Below are 14,289 nucleotides of genomic sequence, written 5' to 3'. Positions count from 1 at the left end.
CACACCCATTTCGTTCGTATGGTATTCCGGCAAGAGGAAAGACTTTGGAAACGAAGGGCAGCCAAACTTAGGCATTCATTATCATTAAATATTTCAGAAGTCCACGATGGATGCAAGACCTTAATGACGTCATTGCTGTAATTGTATGGAGCGTGGATAGGGCTGAGATTTGTAGAATTGCACGAATGTACATGTAATCTCACTTGGACAAGATTTTCCCAGAAATGAGTGAACGTTACATGTACGAAGGGTTAAACATGATCCATGCAGTTCTTGCTCCACTGTCCCCAGAATGTCCCCTCGTTGTCCGAGTTTGTCTCAGGTCACGTGCACAAGGCGTCCGAGCTCATGTAAATATCCCCCGTCTTTCTGTACCCTCGACAAACTCCTGCTGTAATAATGACTTCAGCACGAAAGATCCTTGCCCAGAGCTTTGGCCATATAAGGAAAACAAGCGAAGCTCGCGGAGAGAGGGGTGGAGGAGATGCGGCTGCTCTCCGGGGCTGCTGTGTAATCATCGCTCCATGTTCGCCTCTTATCAGCCTCGCAGCTCGTGGTGACGCACACCTCGCACACCGTGTCTTCACTCTGTGCTGTAAACCTCCACAGAGGTACACCAGGCTTCTCCAGTGGAATCGGTCGGATCATCATCGAGTTGTCAATATTTATATCAATCGTTATGGATCCACATTGTGAGTGCCATGATGATCCTGGTGGGGTTGTTGTAGCATCCAACGATCGGAATGTTCATTTCAAACATCATGGACCCCCTGATATGAAGCCCACCAGGCGAAGCAACTCGTCTCGAGTCATCAAACTGCGCTCAGTCCTCTTGTGAAAAGCTCGTTCGTGTATTGGAAGCAAATCTTGCTCCTCACCCCATTAAATATACCCTCCCAACATGCAAACCCAACTGCACTCATTCATCCCTCTTTTTTTCCTGCTTCACATGGAACCAACTTCCACATTTTCTTTAATCTCATTCTTCCCTCCAGGTCTTCACCACCATCTCAGATCATCGCTCATCCAAAACCATGATAATTTACACCTCCATCAACTCCCCCAAGCCAACATCTTCTAAGTTTCCACTTTTTACTTCCTGGTATAGTTTGGTTCTGTAGCCATGTTCATTCTTCATTCTTCATTCTTCTCCACTCGTCGGGACGGGACGGGCCCCGGGAAGGTTATAAGCAAGGTGGCGAGGCCGGTCGAGGCCACCTCGGCCGTGCTGGGCCTATTTCGCAATTAAAAGCTGAGTTGAATTATGGTCGTCAATCTTCTACGGTCGCGAGTAAAAGCTGAATTACAGTAGAAAATTCATTCAAAAAGAACTAAAAATGTCGGGACGGAGATGGCTCCTGCTAGTATCTAGTACACGGAAGGTTATAGGCTAGGTGGCGAGGCCGGTCGAGGCCGCCTCGGCCTGGCTGGGCCCATTTCGCAATAAATCTTCTTCTTCTTTAAAAATCTCTTGAAGTACAAGTTATGCACTTAATAGGAATATCTGACTGATTGCAACACGTGCTTTCAAAATTCTCTCTCGTGGGGCCTGACAGAAGAAAGAACAAGGTATCGTTGAGCACCAACTGATACTGGGCTAGCGTCAGACCTATGTACAGAAGATTAAATTCATTCAAAAAGAACCCGGGCAACGCCGGGTGCATTCAGCTAGTCTACTATTAAGAGTTGGTCTGTCTGTGTGTGTCTTGTTTGTGTGTCTGTCTGCGTGTGGCCATTTTTCTCAGAGATGGCTGAACGGATCTTCGTCAAACTTTCAGAGGTTCACCAGTGAGTGCCTCCTGGGAGTGTTTTAGGCAACAAAAAAAAAAAAAAAAAGTTCGTTTTTTTGGATTAAAAAATATAAATCGCTCGATAGTGCCGAAGCCTTTTTTTAAGTTAATGACAGTTATATACAAGTACACATTCGCATAAATTAATACAAAACAATCACCAGACATTTGAACACAAAAATATCAAACAATTCCGGAAGGGTACGAAGTTAGTATTAAGGCTTCTTCTTCCTGATCGGTATCACACTTAACTCAGAAACGTGATGAATGGCACATTCACCAGCATATATTCAACGAAAAGGTGATGAACCCCCTTCCACTCCCCCCACTCCCTTCCTCACCCCTCCCTCTCCTGCTTCCTCCCCCTCCTCACCCCGCCCCCACCCCCGGCCCGACAACGCCTGGTACTCCTGCTAGTATCTAATATACTAATATATAAAGCTCTTCCTAACCACTAACTGACTGACTGATTCATTAACTGATTTAATCACTGGCTAACTGACTGTTATTAATGTTCAGTACCTTCCAGCCTCCCAGGTGTGGTAGAAACCTAAAATTTAGTGTGCCAATGGACATCGAAGCTGGTACACTGGGAAAAATCACAGAACCGTCGCAAAGTGTCCGTAAATGAAAAAGTACATAAAAAAACGTAAACGCGTACGTAAAAAACCCCAGCAACAACAAGGAATCTCATTCAATATCTAGCATTTGAAAATTGTAATTTCTACAACTGTAAAATGTGAAATAAACATGACAATAATGTCGGTAAATGAAAAAAAAAGAAATGTCCATAGAATAAATTTACGTTAAAAACTGTAAACGCGTACGCTAAAAAAACCAGCAACTACAAAAAAAAATCTCTATCAATATCTAGCATTTGAAAATTGTAATTTCTATAACTGTAAAATGTGAAATAAACATGACAATAATGTCCATAAATGAAAAAAAGAAAGTGTCGAAAAAAAAAGAAAAAGAAAAAAAAACGGTAGAGGCATCCATAAAAAAAACCTCAAATTGATCATTGAAATCTAGTATTGGAGAATTGTAATCTCTGTAAATGTAAACTGTGAAATAAAAATCTCAATGAAAATTTATGTAAAAACCGTAAACCAACTAAATAAATCTAAATTGATATCCACCAACATCTCCGTAATGCTTGCCTATAATCATAAAGATTATATTGATTATTTACCGATACATACGAAGCATGGATTGTTATTCCTTACTCAATGTGTAAGCATACCCCACTATATATATATATATATATATATATATATACACAAAGAATTAAGTTAAGCACCCCCCCCGTTTTTTTTACAACCTCGCACATTACAAGTTTGTTGTCGTCAAAACAGTGTAATATACCCATGATATTGCTATATTTTCTGGAGAAGTGATATTATGGTCACATAAAAACATAACAATCATGCCGTTTTCAATATTTTATTCTGAATAATTTAAGGTGAAATTTTTCGGGAATTTTAGGCATATTTTCACCTCAATTTAAGTATGGAGCTATAGGTCCATCACGGACAGTGTGGATGACGTTTATGTTTTCTAACGTACAGTCATTGTTCTGAGAAGACCTCTAGCGATCTTTGCGTCAATAACGTGTGTAGGACCCACGTGATCGGATCACTACTCAACCCAACTCAACCCTACGAGTGCACTCATCTGCATGTCATCAATGGATAATTGCTAATGTCATACCAATCATTATTTGATCTCACATGCCTTAGAATATATGCCAATGTATACATATACACAAAGAATATATATTAGGGGGTGCTTACCTTAATTCGTTGTGTAGGGGTGCTTAACTTAATTCTTTGTGTATATATGTATTGTTGCAGATCTCAAAACGTCGGCCTCCCCCTTATCAAGGGGGGATTAATCCCCTTGTCTTTTTACTAGCCGACGCGATCCAGGGCTATCACGTTCCTTCCGGTCGGTGTTAAATCGGGTTGTAAGCCGAATTCTTATTACCTAATTACGAACACCGGCCGTGAAGCAAGGAAATAACCCCACATGAACCACGGTTTCAGTGGACACGCCGAGCGATAGCGAGCCGCGATTCGGGCCGTTAACAGGTACTAAACCCGATTTGAGCGGTTCCTAATCGTGCCACCCTTGCCCAATGGAGAAATCATGAAGACGGTCGAATTAAGAGGAAAACAGGAAGAACAGGTAATTTATTACACACTTTGTACAAATAAGAGGAAGAAGAAGAGCAGCAATGTACAGTGAAGAGTAAGAAGCAGATACACAGGGTAGCCTTATACAGTATTATACTTATCCCCTGGACACGGGCCCATTCACACTCAGTCACACTCTCAGACTCACTCACACGTGGTTTGTAGATGGTCAGGCGATGGTCCCAAGGATCCCGTTCACAGCTCGCTCCGGTCCCCGACTCGAACCATGAAGACGATGGTAGATGGCAGGCAAGATCACCCCGTGTCGGTGGCACGGATCGGACAATTATATGGGGGGGATCGGTAAGCTGGCGATTATACTGGCATACGTAATAGTTGTACCGGCGCCTTTATACGCGCTCCCGGTATAGCTCGGTACAATGCGCCACTTGCACAATGCTTTCACAATGATGTCACCAAAGCGCCTTTCCCAATCGACCATGCACAACAATGCAATGCGCTCCAACCAAGTCCAAGTCCTTTGCCACTGCAGTATGCGCGCGAGTCCTTGAATACTTGTCACAGCGCGTCTCTCCTCATAACTCAGCGAGCGTCTCTCCCGTCTCATAACTCAGCAAGCGTCTCTCCCGTCTCATAACTGAGGTGGGGGCCTCGCGCAAAGGGTTTTATTGCCACGCCCAGCGAACCCTCTAGAACCTCTAGCCACACCCTGTCAGGCGATGTCGCCTCAGCCCTGGTTGGTTGTTGGGGTCTTACCGGCTCCGCCCTTGATGTCTGCTTGACATGGCCACACCCCCCGACCTCGCGCTCCGCCCCCTTTTCGGGCCTTACCTCGTGGCATTTGGCTGGTTTGAGCATCCTAATGCGAGGGGCAATGGGGTGCAGACTGGAAGGGCGCAATGGGGCATGGGGTGCAGACTGGATAGTGTGCAATGGAGTCGATTGGAGGGTTGGCTGCAAAATGAACGGGGCCTACTCTTATTTGTTTTACACAACACAGATGATAACTATTGGAAATGGCCTTATCTCACATATTCTAAGAAATAACTAACGTTCTAAGGTGACTTACGTGTTGCTCGTGGACTAAATATGGGGGCAGAACCTTTAACCTTTATTACTCAAATATGTATACTTTCAGAACTGCAACACTGCACCCCTCCTTTCGCCAGGCTCATCCCCGAGCCGAACCCACATACCAGTGAGCCCGACCGGTTCTGATACAAGGGTTAGGACTACTTTTTAACAATTAGTGTGACACTTAGGTGTAGTTTCCCTCTACATTTAACCTAACACCCTGAGTGCGACAGTTTTAAACACTAGATATGTCCCACCTACTGCGTTGTGTACTAACTAACAGACTCACGCCCACAATTAACCGAATTACGGAATTATTTTCAAACTAAACATGAAGCCGGTGGGGAGCATGTTATTTACAAGACTACTAATTATTTACAATACTACAACCCAGGACCTGTCTTTTGTGGGAAAAGAATAGAATTTTTTATTTTTTGAAAAGAGGAAACACCAATTGCACTGCACTGCACCAATACACCATACACCCATATGTACAAAAATAATTTTAAAAATGCACAAAAAGCACCATCACCAAAACAAAATGCACAATCATCACATTTCAATAATCCTGATGTCTTGTGCTTGGCTGGCTGCTGGGCTGCGACGTCTTCTTGCTTCGTGTTCTTCGGTGTGCCATCATCAAACTTAATGTCTTCTTTCCCTAACACACCAAAGAAAATTAATAAAAAGTGCACAAACCGTGTCCGCTTTTTATTTTGGCCAGCAGGGCCAGCTTAGGTGGTCCGACTGCATGGCAATGGGGCCACTTAGAAAACAGTGGTCCGCAGGGCAAGATAACGTTTGCCGCGATTGTCTGCCCAGCAAAGGTGCCAGGCCACAGAACGTATGGTCCATATGGTGCACTGGTGCAGGCAGCAGGCAGCAGGGTGCAGCGCAAGAGTGCAGCCGCACCGTTCAGGGCACATGCACACTCCCCTCAACAAAAGGTAATGGGTCCATGGGTGGGGAGGAAGACATAGCAGAGAGAGTCAGCGGGGCAAGGGCGCAAGGGTACACACAATACAAGGTAATGCGACATGAGGGGCGCGGGTGAGCGAGCGGAGAAAGCTTCGTCCCTAGCCGGACGTGACCCCCCCATGTCAATCTACCCTACCCTTGCCCTTCCCCGTATTTACAATTTACAAATTCCAACTCTGCCGTCTTGTCTCCCATATCTCCCCCTAATTCCGAATTCGTTTCCAATCCCTCCCAAGAAGGAAGGGATGGAATAAACACAATGTCAGTTCCACGTCATGATGCGTCTTTCATTCCAAATCATTTGCAAAACCTGGTGTGGAGTCCTGTCACCTTGGTGAGTGGATGTGGATGGTGTGAAGAGATTTCATCCTTGCTATCCTCTAATTGACATTAACTCTTTACTCTACCCGGGGTCTTGCCCTGCCAATCAAATTGGCCTCTTTACACTATGTGGTTCTAAAAACCAATTCCCATTGACCATCCTGTGGTGCTCTTCCAAATTTGGGGTCTCACTCCCCCCGTTTTTCAATACTGTGCCCTCGCACAATTTCGGGGCTGGGTCGTGTGGCTCTACCAGCAGGTCTACCTACCTGCGCACCTCCACCACTGACGTCGCCACCCGAGCTTGCCTAGCTCCTCAACTACCCTAACCTGGGGAAGGCCTACCTGGCTCTCTCACCCCGTGATGCCCTCTCTGGCATTGGGCTACCCGGGTCCTCTCCTCGGATCCTCGGCCCCCGCTGAACTCTACCTGGCTCCCAGAGCCTACCTGTGGCCTTACCTGGCCGACAGACTACCAGTGGCAGAGTGCCCATTTAACCATACGCACTAACAGGCTCACACACCCAGCCATTCCACTTACTTATGCACCCCTCAAAGCAATAACTTGCTACTCCCTGCACCACAGATGTCAATATCCAAACAATTTACCTACTCCCTCTGCCTAACTTTAAACTACCCTCCCCGGGTATTCGTGAAGGGGTCCATCTTCCCCCATCCACTCGTTCGCACCATGCACTCCACACCACCCATTCCACACACAATTTAGTCCACACCATTTATTCCACACACCTCAGTATTCTCACTTGCACCCCATGCAAGCCAATCACTCAATACACTTACACTTGTCCACAATACTCTACTCATACACTTTCACACATACACACACACACACACACACACACACACACACACACACACACACATCATTCTCGACCATTGCCTCATTTGCTCACTCTCACCACAAAGATTCTCATTCTCAATTCCTCATTTGTGCCTAAAGCGCATACTCAAGCTCATACACAATTTCTCCACACACACAGCATCATTTAACTAACTATTTCCCTCTAATACTGGTGCTTTCCATCTTCCCTTACACTAACTAAGCATTTCCCTTACACTAAGCACTCCCTCGTCATTAACATCCACCTAATCTCTCTACGTCCCCACTACTTGTACAATGTCTCTACTTAATTCTCATGCCTCCTAAAGTCATCTTTCTAGATCCCCAACAATTATCCTAGCCCGCCCTGGCTAGTTCATACTGCCAAACCCCATACTCTACTGCTCCTTTGCCCCCAACTTGAATGGTAAACTACCATTCGCCATCATCACTGCTATTACTACTCGTCCACTACTCTCGAGCCTCTCGTGCGGTAATACATTTCCACAGCTCGGCTTCGGAAAGCCGAGCAATGCATACTGGTGGTCTGTCTCCTGTTGGTTGGGTCCGTCCGGCATTTTCGATTCTGGGGAGGAGGCATACTTGGACCGAGGTTCCAGGCGCCATCCCTGCGTGGAGCTTTGCGGCCCCATGCACGGTGGCCCAACCTCCCCCGGTCGGAGCACCGCGCCCGCCGGGGGGCGAAGGTCCGACCTGGCCTTCTTCCCCCGGAATCGTGCCGTTCGCCCCTTGCGCCATGGCACGGCACTGACCATACAGGGTGGGGCCCGGCCCGAATCGTGCATGGCGCTCCTTGCAAGAGCGCCGCGGCAACGATCCCCGCCGGCTCCCACAGCACACAAAGAACACCACGCCCCGAGAGCTCGCGTCAGCTATACGTCGGCCTAAACGCTGTCCCGGTCTGCGTTGATGCTTGGATCGCAATCTCACATCCACACGCGACCCTTTCTACACTCACAAAACGCGGAGCTCCAGCGCCTCCCATACATCCCACACATTTCGTCACCGCACTCGCTCGTGCATACCAGCCAGGCGCACTCATTCTACTCGCACACTCTGTTACACACCTCTCTTCCACGCACTCCTCTCGTGCACTCTCTCCCATTACATCCTCTGTAACAACCATGGGTGTGCACTCTTGCACTTACCCAATCAGCGCACACCTACCCATTGGTGTGCAATCTCCTGCTGCACACCCAATGACATGCTCCGGTGTTCATCCCCGCACACTCTCTTCATCCATTTCACACTCTGTGTCGCACTCACTCTCACTCTCAGTTTCACACTCTGTTTCACACTCACGCTTCGGCGTACACCTTTTTCTCACACACGCGCCATTCGCTTTCACACAGCGCACCACGGACCTTCCACAAGCGCCCGGGTGACGTCACGATCCCTAGCGCGCAAAAAATCTTTTCGCGCCAAACACTTTCGTGCCAAACCTTTTCGCGCCATACACAATCCTGATTACCTTCGGGACCCTCCTCCGCAGCAGCGCCTGCAAATTCTCATTGGGGTTAGGAAGCACGACATCACAATGTGGATACAGACTTTGAGTACATTCCATTTTTTCCTCCCATTCAATTCCTATCTCTGCCGTCTCCTTAACCCCGATTTCAACTACAATAATTATTTCATTTTCTTTTTCCTCAACGACCGCCGGCGCTGATAAAATTTTCTCTTCCACTTTGGCGGTCGTCGGCTTTTCCATACCCCATGTTGCGATTTCTACCCCGGTCCACCTGGCTGCGCTTTGCTCCACCTCGCTTTCCCCGCGTTCCTCACGTCGCGCTTCCCGGTCGCGTACCACCGCGCCTTTCCCGCTTGACCTGCGCTTTATTTCTTTCCCCGCTTTTTCTTTATCACACCTGGATTCCTCCCTCATTTTAAAATTGTTCTTTTCTGACTCTGCTATCCGGGCATCCATCTTTTTCTCTCAGATGTCCATTTTCCCATTTATTTCTTTTATGTCATTCCTTTGGGCGCCCTATGTCGCATTCATTTCCTTCATTTGGGCCAGGAATAATTGCCTGTATCCCGGCATCTCTGGCTCGGCTGCCGCGGCCATGTGCGAGGCGCCGCCATTTTGTTCTCCTGCTACCCCTACTGCTGCACCCTCATCAATGGCCTCTTCTATTTCTCCCAATTGTCCCAATTCTTCCCGGGGGTCCTGGGTTGACTCTAATTCCTCCTCTTCTAACCCCACCGGCATCCGACCGCCTTGGTTATCCATGGCACGATTCAAATTTAGATGTTAGTACAATTTCGGCCGCTCGTAATTTTGAGTGCGATTGCGCACTTCGGGTCAAATCCCACTCCTGACACCAATGTTGCGGATCTCAAAACGTCGGCCTCCCCCTTATCAAGGGGGGATTAATCCCCTTGTCTTTTTACTAGCCGACGCGATCCGGGGCTATCACGTTCCTTCCGATCGGTGTTAAATAGGGTTGTAAGCCGAATTCTTATTACCGAAGTACTAACACCAGCCGTGAAGCAAGGAAATAATCCCACAGAACCATGGTTTCAGTGGACATGCCGAGTGATAGCGAGCCACGATTCGGGCTGTTAACAGGTACTAAACCCGATTTGAGCGGTTCCTAATCGTGCCACGCTTACCCAATGGAGAAATCACTAAGACAGTCGAATTAAGAGTAAAACAGGAAGAACAGGTAATTTATTGGACACTTTGTACAAATACGAGGAAGAAGAAGAGCAGCAATGTACAGTGAAGAGGAAGAAGCAGATACACAGGGCAGCCTTATACAGTCTTATACTTATCTCCTGGACACGGGCCCGTTCACACTCAGTCACACTCTCAGACTCACTCACACAGGGTTTGTAGATGCTCAGGCGATTGTCCCAAGGATCTCGTTCACAGCTCGCTCCGGTCCCCGACTCGTACCGTGAAGACGATGATAGACGGAAGGCAAGATCGCCCCGTGTCGGTGGCGTGGATTTGGACAATTATATGGGGGGGGGGGGGATCAGTAAGCTGGCAATTATACTGGCGTACGTAATAGTTGTACCGGCGCCTTTATACGTGCTCCCGGTATAGCTCGGTACAATGCTCCACTTCCACAATGCTTTCACAAGGATGTCACCAAAGCGCCTTTCCCAATCGACCTTGCACAACAATGCAATGCGCTCCAACCAAGTCCAAGTCCTTTGCCACTGCCGTATGCGCGCGAGTCCTTGAATACTTGTCACAGCGCGTCTCTCCTCATAACTCAGCAAGCGTCTCTCCCATCTCATAACTCAGCAAGCGTCTCTCCCGTCTCATAACTGAGGTGGGGGCCTCGCGCAAAGGGTTTTATTGCCACGCCCAGCGAACCCTCTGGAACCTCTAGCCACACCCCGTCAGGCGATGTCGCCTCAGCCCTGGTTGGTTGTTGGGGTCTTACCGGCTCCGCCCTTGATGTCTGCTTGACGTGGCCACACCCCCGACCTCGCGCTCTGCCCCCTTTTCGGGCCTTACCTCGTGGCATTTGGCTGGTTTGAGCATCCTAATGCGAGGGGCAATGGGGTGCAGACTGGATGGGCACAATGGGGCATGGGGTGCAGACTGGATAGTGTGCAATGGAGTCGATTTGAGGGTGGGCTGCAAAATGAATGGGGCCTACTCTTATTTGTTTTACACAACGCAGATGATAACTATTGGAAATGGCCTTATCTCACATATACTAAGAAATAACTAATGTTCTAAGGTGACCTACGTGTTGCTCGTGGACTAACTATGGGGGCAGAACCTTTAACCTTTATTACTCAAATATGTACACTTTCAGAACCGCAACAATATGTATATATATATTATATATATATATATATATATATATATATATATATATATATATATATATATAATATATATATACATAAGTTCAAAACACACCTGGGCACAAGTGTGCCGCACTGACCGGGTCCTCGGTCGAGGTCCTCAGCATCATCCCGTTTCGGCCCTTCAACCTCGATACGGTCAGCTAAGGTGGGCCAGCAGGAGCACATACACATCCACATGCAGCAACTACACCTGGATGCGTACATACCCCCACCCCCAGCCAGTGCGAATGCAGACTACAACAACAACAACACCTCCGCATCCAGAATCCACAGCACCAAACAAACATGGTGGAACACTGAAACACCCAGTGGTGTAGTCTCTGTGATACGCAGGTATATGCCGTATACCCACTAGGAAAGGTCCAGGATTTCCGTATACCCACTTAAAAATGCACGAGGATACGTAACCACCCCCCCCCCCTCCCCTTGCCACGCCTCCTGCCCCCAAGCCCTCTCCCTCCCACACTTCTCCCTGCTCTCAAATGTTGTGGTTGTGTGCTTCCCCTTCTCTCCCCATCTTGTCTTCCGCTCCCTCTTTTTGTATATTTTGTTTGTCTGGTTGATTTGTTTGTGAAATAAATGTTAGCTCTTTCACGAGCCTCGATTCAGTATACAAAAAAAAAAAAACATAGTTTCGTGACAGAACTTTCACACTTTCATTCGTAAAATGCGCTATATAAATAACTTTCATTCATAAAATGCACTATATGAATGTCGCTTCAGGACGGGTGTCTATGAGGCTGGAAGGGAAAAATCACAGTATACCCACTACAAAAAACTAAACTACACCACTGCAAACACCCACCTTTATACCCTTCACCACTCACCAACAAAGCACAGCAGATCATTCATACACACACATACACACCCATACACACACATACACACACACACACACAACATCAACCAACCAACCACCTACCCTTACAACATACACCACTCAACATACAAAAACACACACTCATGCAAAAATTAATTCATGCAAAAACACATACCCTCACCCACTCACTCATATACACAAAATAAGAAATAATAATAGTAACAAAAAAAAACAAAAAAAAAAACAATCAACCTACACCATTCGACGTGCCTCCATAAACTTCCTCCATATCCAAAATGAGCCTTTCAAGGCAACCTGGGCCACCTTGTCACACATCCTCCTTCTTTCTGTCTCACACACTCCCAGCCTAGCAAGAAATGCAGAAAAGGAATTGCCAATATACCCTCTACACCCCACCTCAAATGGCTGAAACGAAACTCGCCAACCCTTCTCCCGGCACTCTGCCCCCAGCTCACTGTACTTTCCTCTCTTCCTCTCGTGCACCTCCTCCATGTTCTCTTCCCAAGGTACCGACAATTCCCCTAAGATGACCTGTCTTAGGTCATCCACGTTCGCGTATTGGAACTGTCGTACCATACATACATATACAGTGCGTATCAAAAAAAAAGGTGATCCAAATTCAAGGGGTTAATATGCAAAGGTTATTTAGTTTGACAATTTACATGTGGTTTACTAATTATGAGGAGATCCTCAGCTTTCCATTGATGCCTTTCATGCATCATTGCTGTCACACATGACCGAGTACATGTTCATTGAAAATAACAAGTTCAAATCGCATTTTTACAAGTTTGGCTAATCGGTGCCAGACAGTTTGAAATGGACGCATTACTTGTCGACTGCCAAGATGATTATGTAAAATTGTTAAGCTGGTCTGGTAATCGTCGGTTGTGTCATCCTTTGTTTAAGATGGGTATTTAAGATGGACCTACAGTGTATGGGTTTAGAGACAGTCTGAGTCATTGAAAAGATGGTTCAACTTACGACTGAACAGCGGACCTTCGTGGTTACAACGTTTCACCAAACTGGAAGTTTGCAGCGAATTCGTGATGCGTTCAGGGAACGTTTCCCAGAACGGGAGCCTCCAGCAGCCAAAACCATCTGGGCGAATGTTAGAAAATACCAAGAGCATGGCACTAGCCTCAACCGCAACAAGGGGAATTCTGGTTGGAGGCGCACTGGGCTGTCGGAAAGAACATTGCAGCAGTAAGGCAGCAAGTTTTGGAGCATCCTAGGGATACCAGCGCAAGACGAAATGGGATGGGATTGCCTTCGGCAACATTCAACCGAATCACAAGACTGGACCTCCACCAACATCCATATCGGATTCACATCCGGCATCAACCTACGCCAGGGGATTTTGACAGGAGGTTGGTGCTTACCAGAAGGTTGATAGCACGTTGCGAAGCAGATCTCAATTTCCTGCGGTATCTCGTTATTGGCGACGAAGCTGCTTTCGCCATGGATGGCAAGGTCAATACCCATAATGTTCTTGAATATGCACTGACAGGACAACCGCCAGAATTTTATTTTGACACCAACATGAATGGACAAAAGTGGACTGTTTGGTTGGGCCTTTGTGGAAGTGGTCAGGTGATCGGACCATTTTTCTTTCAAAGGAATGTCAATGGTAACAGGTATCTGCAGATGATCAATGATGAAGTTTTACCGCAGCTGGAGGAGAACTTTGAACGACAGGTTCGTGGTGTCTTCAGATATCTCTGGTGGGCCCAAGACGGCGCCCCAGGACATCGTCTTATCACTGTCCGAGATCGACTGAGGGTACTCTTTGGAGACCGAGTCATTGCCCTCAACCATGCAGTGGAATGGCCGAAAAGATTCCGGCAAGTATGTTGATCGGTTGGTTTGTCTGTCTGTCTGTCTGTTTGTCTGTCTGTTTGTCTCTGTGCAGCACTACGTCTATACCGTTACACGTAGAATCGACAAACTTTACACACATATTTGTTTTGCCCTGGAATAGACTGTGCCCAATTGATGACGTCATTGGTCACGTGGTTCGGCCGCCATCTTGGAAAAACCGAAAAACTTTGCACCTCTATATCTCCGAAAGTGCTGAATAGAAAAAATTGAGACATAGCTCAATGTAAAGAACTCTCCATGCGGACTAAAATATGTTAATGATGATGTCATCGGTCACGTGGTTCGGCCGCCATCTTGGAAAAACCGAAAAACTTTACACCTCTATATCTCCGAAAGTGCTGAATAGAAAAAATTGAGACATGGCTCATTGTAAAGAACTCTCCATGGGGAATAAAATACGTTAATGATGATGTCCTCAGTCACATGGTTCAGCCGACATCTTGGAAAAACGGAAAAACTTTGCACCTCTATATCTCCGAAAGTGCTGAATAGAAAACATTGAGACATGGCTCATTGTAAAGAACTCTCCATGGGGAATCAAATATGTTAATG

This window comes from Myxine glutinosa, chromosome 4 (assembly GCF_964187855.1).
Source record: "Myxine glutinosa chromosome 4, kmMyxGlut1.1, whole genome shotgun sequence".
In the NCBI taxonomy this organism is placed as follows: Eukaryota; Metazoa; Chordata; class Myxini; order Myxiniformes; family Myxinidae; genus Myxine; species Myxine glutinosa.
The sequence above is the reverse complement of the archived record's forward strand: the minus strand, read 5'-3'. Positions refer to the sequence as shown.